This window comes from Salvia splendens, chromosome 15 (genome assembly GCF_004379255.2).
Source record: "Salvia splendens isolate huo1 chromosome 15, SspV2, whole genome shotgun sequence".
NCBI lineage: Eukaryota > Viridiplantae > Streptophyta > Magnoliopsida > Lamiales > Lamiaceae > Salvia > Salvia splendens.
In genome coordinates this window covers 20,565,792-20,570,945 of record NC_056046.1, presented here as the reverse complement: position 1 = coordinate 20,570,945, position 5,154 = coordinate 20,565,792, and the positions used below count along the sequence as shown (strand labels likewise).

Genomic DNA, 5,154 nt, shown 5'->3' with positions numbered 1-5,154 from the left:
AGGCATACTACATGGCAATGCTGCCATGATATGTCCCATTAATAATTTTATGACAAATGAAATTAAAAAGGTGCCGCTTCATTTTCTTATTAAATTAGATATTATTATCAAATTTGGAAACTGTCCAAAAATTTAGAAGTTGCAATATTTAATATAATGAATGAATGCATATAATATATTTACATCTTTTGTTACCATATTTAGTCCACTATAAACTACTATGAATTAATTCGTCATTTTATATTATCAATAAGAAGACTAAATGTGCGATGGTAAAATAATAGTGTATGAATGCAAGTGTATTAACATTCATAATTTCGACAGTTAATGTATGCCATTGAATTTTATGTAAAATTTAAGTTCATGATTATATGTCAACTTTAAAGTTTGCGGAAAATTTTATTTTTAAAAAATTTCGTTATATTAAATGTCAATATAGCTTTGTAACCTTATTTAAACTACTATAATTACAGTGAGTGATAATTTTCAAAATAACATTTACAATATCAATTATATCAATACCTACCATGGCTTCTTAATCACAATGCAATTTGGGTAAATCCCACTTTACAAATACAACTTTAAAACTACAAAAATAAAATTAAAGATATATTGAACAAAAGTCTAGTGCAAAAAAAAAAAATCAAAATATTCAATATGAATATCCATGTTTATATAAATACGAAAACATAATACTTTTATTATATAATGATAATTGAAATAGGTATACTCTTCTCGTTTCCTTCTCTCCCGACTCTCCATCGTGAATCGCTATAGCCCGCCTCTGTATCTTCCGATATTCATCCATCCTTCTCAATCCTCCGCTGAAGAATTATTTAATGCTTGAAGCTTCACGCCAATTGCGGTAAGCACCTCTTGTTTTTCTTGAATTGAGCCAGGTGCGAGAATTATATGCTTAGTTAAATATTAAATTGAATCGAAAGAATAAATTAGTAGAAGTTGTTCTTGAATTGAGCGTAATTGAATCTATGTAATGCTCAAACTCGTCTGCTGCTATAATTTGTTTTAAATATATGCCTCGATTTGGGGGTATTTAATTTGGGTCTTCTCTGATATTATGAGCTCGAATTGGGATTAGGTAATGTGTCTGCAAGAGTTGATGACTGTAAAATTAAGCAAGAGTTCTAATTTTGACTTGAATTTATGATGTAATTGTTTTTTTGCAAAGATCTTGCTGAAGAAGTCAGTCTTTTGCCCAACTCCTCAAATTGTCGATTTTCCTGAAATGGGGAAGAATGAATTCCTAACCCCGAAGGCTATCGCGAACCGGATCAAGGCGAAAGGTCTGCAAAAGCTGCGATGGTATTGCCAAATGTGCCAAAAACAATGCCGCGACGAGAACGGATTCAAGTGCCATTGTATGAGTGAGTCCCACCAGCGCCAGATGCAGGTCTTCGGCCAGAACCCCACCCGAATCATCAGTGGATACTCCGAGGAATTCGAGAGCATGTTCCTCGAGCACATGAAGCGGAGCCACCGCTTCAGCCGCATCGCCGCCACCGTCGTCTACAACGAGTACATCTCTGACCGCAACCACGTCCACATGAATTCCACCAAGTGGACGACGCTGACGGAGTTCATCAAGTATTTGGGGAAGGCCGGCAAGTTGAAGGTAGAAGAGACCCCCAAAGGCTGGTTCATCACCTACATCGATAACGATTCCGACTCTGTTCAAGGAGAGGATGAAGAATAAGCGCCTTAAGGTGGATATGGTGGAGGAGGAGAAGATGGAGAGGGAGATTCAGAAGCAAATTGAGCGAGCTGAGCAGATGGTTGGGAGTGACAAGGGTGGTGACGAAGAAGGACTTGCTAAATCGAGAATGTTGGAGAAGACTGATGAGGAGGGTGGAGCAAAGATCAAGTTAACCTTGGGGCAGTCGAAAAAGAACCCGGAGATGAATGTGAAACGGGGGGATAATAGTAGGTTGTTGTTTGATGAGGTCGAGCCAGAGAGTAGTAGTGGGAAGCGGAAAAGAGAAGGCGAGGGTTCGAGTAGGAATGCATCAGTTTTGGATGAGATGATGAAAGAAGAGGAGAAAGCTAAGGAAATGATCAATAGAATGGACTATTGGGTTTGCCAAGGGATTGTTGTGAAGGTTATGAGTAAAGCTTTGGTGGATAAGGGGCACTACAAGCAGAAGGGCGTCGTGCGCAAGGTGATTGATAAATACTGTGGGGAGATTGAGATGCTTGAGAATAAGCATGTATTGAGGGTTGATCAGGAGGAGTTAGAGACGGTGCTTCCTCAGATAGGGGGTCTTGTCAAGATAGTGAATGGCGTGTATCGCGGTCAGATTGCAAGGTTACTGTCAATTGATACTGATAGATTTTGTGCCAAGGTGCAGATTGAGAAGGGAGTATATGATGGAAGAGTTCTCAAGGCTGTTGAGTATGAAGATATTTGCAAACTAGCTTAGTGGCATATGGATCTTGGGAGTGTTTAATGTATTGCTCAGTGGTTGGTTTTGAATTGATCATCTGTTCTAATTGTATCCAGGTTGAATGTGGTTTTCTCTGTTACTGTTATACTTCCCTTTATGATGTTGATGTCTTTAATTTTGCTGTATGAATTAGCAATCTCATTTCCTTTGGAAGTTTTCAGCAGTGAGTATGAGATGCTTTCTTTGTATTAGACTTGCATGATTTATACCTTAATAGTTCTGATTGATATCTTGGTGGTGTTGCTTGATAACTTGATATGCCTTGAAAAGGTGAGACGCAAGTTAACAAGTCTGAGAATCTTATGATCAAGAAAGTTGTAGTTAGATAACAACAACCTCACAAGCTTATCAGCCATTAAGGCCTAAATTCAAACCCATCCCTTAATGATGATACTAGTTTCTTTCTGTTGCATACTATCACAATGGCTTCACCATAAACTTTGAATTGCTATTCATTTAAATCTTGCTTGTTGAAAGCTCCTATGTTGTCTTCTGAGTCCTATTGCTGATGATTTCAGCCTCTGACACAAACAACGTGATATGTTGTATTTGCTGCTCAAAATCCTTTAGCTTCAGTATCAGCACCAAATCCAAGTGTCTCAATCGGAACACAAGAACAAAGGGGAGTTCATCCTTGTTCACCCTGGACAGGTTCCTAGAATGGATGTGATCACAGGTTAGTGCTACATATGCATGTCTGTATATGCAACTGTTTTATAAGTACAATGGAGTATATTTTTGTCAACTCAGGTATTTAAGATGGTTACATTCCTTATATGCCTGCTAAGGTGTTAAATACTCTTCATTTCTTTTGTTGCACAACCCTTATTTCATAGGAGTATGATCATGTTTCAGTAGCTTCAAGCCACTATATATTTGTTGAATCAAAGTGTTGTTGATGAACATATCATTATCTATGTAAAATGGAACTTAAGATGCATGCATGTACTCTTCTGCATAATCCATAAAGCACGAATGTCTTCTCTCCTCATGTACTTCTTGCTAAATAAGTTCTCTTTCTATGAATATTTTTTGCCTCTGCATTTTATAACTGGAATTTTAAACGTAGAGATTATGGACTGTAATGCTACAAATGTTCAATTCTTTCCCCAAGAACGCGAAATTGAATACACACTTGGAGATTCTTTGTATATCCCTTCAATCCATTACATTTGAGGGTGTACTTTTGCGAGTTTGTAGTAAAAAAATTGACCTACACTTGGCCCCTTTTCTTTTCTCAGTGTAGCCTCCATGTTTGAAAAGGTAACAAATTGACTGTACTATTTCGAATATTTCTGATGTATTTTCATATGTGAACTAGTTTCTATCAATTGGTTTTCGGACCTATAGAGGCGTTGGTGGGATTCATTGTTTTTTACATGGCTTGGTTGTGATTCAGAACCATCAAGTATTCATTTGGATGGAGAATGAAAAACATATATAACCTGTAAATATTTGGTAAGCTTTCAATTTATAGTTAATTAAGTGCTATGTGGCATGACATTTTTTCTTTCCATTCTTGATGAGCTAATTAAGAAACAAGGTTTTGGAATTGCTGCTTTGTCTCACTGCCTATTTCCCCAGCGGGTGGATGCTACACATAAATAGTGGTTGACAATTGTATGATTCAAAATGATGAAATATTTTACTTCAGGCTGGGCTTAGATTCTGCAAACTCTAAACAATCGCATTTCGTCTTGTCCAAATTTTGCCTTGGCATGACCATATGTTTTCTCCACGTTGCTCTGACGATTTAACATCCATTTGTCTGTCTGCCTTGCTCACTTCGTGGTAGCACCTGGCGTGGCAGGGGAAGATAGGTATGCTATCTGGAAACGTAGCATTAATATCGGAGCTGAAATCTGCATCAACATACACAAGGCCGATCAAGTGATGAAGTGCTAATGCCGATCAAGTGATGAAGTACTTCATTAGCAGTGGATTTGCGTTTGTCCATTCAAATTCTACTTTTGTAATCTTAGCTGTGGAGACTGTCGTGGTGGAGACGGTCTTGCTAAAGCCCAGATTGTGCTGTACGTTCTAACTTCTATCGATTCTTGCCTCTCGTTTCAGTCCATTATTTACTGATTCTCCCAGACTAAGCAGTTTTGCTGAGTCATTTTACATCCTTCAACTTGGAAAGTTTCCATAAGTTTTTTTTTAGCTCTGAATTCTGTTTAAGGTTACTAATAACTTGCCAATGCCTCTTTGTAAATTCTATATAGGCAAAATAATTGTACAATCTTTGTTTCATTTTGAATATGTTATGCAATTATTACTTATTAGTATCAACCAGTCTGTGGAAAAGGAAAAGGAAAAGGAAAAGGGTAAAAGTGAAGATGACTAGCACTGCTTGTTGATTTGAGGAAATGGAATTACTGGGTTTTGTTTTGATGGATTTCTTTTTCCTTATACCTAAAAGGTTTTTTTCTTTTCTGTGATTGGTTGGTGAAAAAGTTTGGCCCCAAGAAAAGGAAATTGGCCAAACAAAAAATTTAATAAACAAATATAAAGAATTATATAAAGTATTCAGCGTCTACTTTAGAATAGTGACTTGTTTGCGTTCTTTTAACAAAATCGGTGCTAATTGGTTAGATATTACCGATATTCCCCTCATAGTAATATAACATTTAAAATTTATACAAAATATTAGGTTAGATCCATGAGAGATTCATCTCACCATCTATACTCA

The 5,154-nt window shown here is 36.9% G+C and overlaps 1 pseudogene; it reads left to right on the top strand.

The window, feature by feature from the left end:
• Window positions 1-722: 722 nt before the first annotated feature.
• LOC121768996 lies at window positions 723-2,615 on the top strand (annotated as a pseudogene).
• The last annotated feature ends 2,539 nt before the right edge of the window (window positions 2,616-5,154 follow it).